Source organism: Salvelinus sp. IW2-2015, unplaced genomic scaffold, assembly GCF_002910315.2.
Source record: "Salvelinus sp. IW2-2015 unplaced genomic scaffold, ASM291031v2 Un_scaffold7381, whole genome shotgun sequence".
NCBI classification, from domain to species: Eukaryota; Metazoa; Chordata; class Actinopteri; order Salmoniformes; family Salmonidae; genus Salvelinus; species Salvelinus sp. IW2-2015.
In genome coordinates this window covers 9,074-10,681 of record NW_019948641.1, presented here as the reverse complement: position 1 = coordinate 10,681, position 1,608 = coordinate 9,074, and positions in this window count along the sequence as shown.

Genomic DNA, 1,608 nt, shown 5'->3' with positions numbered 1-1,608 from the left:
TGCTGCAGCTTATTTGGGAACTCCTTCAAGACGTTTGGAAAGCATTCCAGGTGAAGCTGGTTGAGCAGAATGCGCAACCAGTGTGCCAGCTTCATCAAGACGAAGGGTTGGCTTACTTTGAAGAATTCCATATGATGTTTATTTCATAGTTTATTTGTCGTTCACTTATTCTACAATGTAAAAATAGTACAAAATAAAGAAAAACCCATTGAACTGTGTAGGTGTGTCCAAAACTTTGACTGGTAACTGTAGATTAGGACCTAAGAATGTATTTCAAAGTGACTGATTTCGCTTATATGAAATGTAACTCAGTAAAATATTTGAAATTTTGTATATGTTGCTTTGATATATTTTTTGTCTGTGTTGTATGAAAGCCAGATCGCATTTTGACAAAGGGGAGTTCCTTGAGTAAATAAGCATCAAATATCCCATTCATGCTTAGGGTCATGTATGAAAATGCTGGGCAGTCATATTTTGGCTACATGGCTTAATGTCCCCACAGGATGGCGACTGCCTCCCATAGGACGATGACCCAAGATTGCGTTGCCCCCATTAGATGACGATGCCCCCATAGGGAGTGACGGATGCCCCCATAGGATGACGATCTCCCCATAGGGATGACCGATGCCCCTGGGCGATTGCCCTAGATGACGAATGCCCCCGTCCACTGTGCTTTGGTAGTCCAGCCACTGAACGATCGATGACATGAAAATATGTTAAAACCATATTGTCATGGCCGTCTCTAGATCACCAAGATCTAACCCAACTTTGCAACAACTTATGGGCAAGATATCTTCTAGTTGCGTGTTCCTTTCGAGACCAGCGTTTTCCACTCCACCATCAAATCAAAACACCATAATATGTATGAAATTTCATCGTGGAGGCACGTGATGTTCTCATCCCTCCAATAGAGAGTTCCAGGACTTCCTGTGAGAAGCTCCCATGTCGAGGTGTATTGAAAGCTGTTCTGGCTGGTGGGACCCAACGCCCCTATTAAGACCCTTTATGTTGCGTTTCCTGTATTTTTGTCAGTTACCTGATGAAGGCTGACTACTACATATATGGACGTGCCATTTCTCGGGTTTCTCTGCCCTCCATCCTGCGAATCTAGCCATGATGTGTGAAACAATAGCACCAGATACACACACATTTTGGAAAATACACCCCAGTTGGTTTGTTTTCTGAGCGTGGTGTTTGTGTTTTAGTTTCTAAATGGTGTGTTTTTAGTTTATCTGAAGCGTGGAGACAGTAAGCGCGGGCCTGAGTTCCTGTGACTCGAGTAAATAGTATGTTTCGGTATTGATTGTGATCGTGTGTCCGTTGTGGTATTATTTCCTCGCATGCGTCTGTGTGCTCGGCTGCTGTGGTAGTGATGGTAGTTTCTAACCTGCTGTGTTGTGCTGTGGTGCTGTGTTGATTACGCTATTCTAAGTGGAGCCGGCGCCCGGACCGGCAAGCCCTACGGAAGTGTGTGTGTGGTGTGTGTTTAGTTTTCTGAGTGTGGTGTGTGTTTGTGTGTGTGTTTAGTTGCTGAGTGTGTGTGTGTGTGTGTGTGTGTGATGTTGGTTGTGGGTGTTTCGTGTTTCTGGAGTGGTTGTGTGTGTTGTG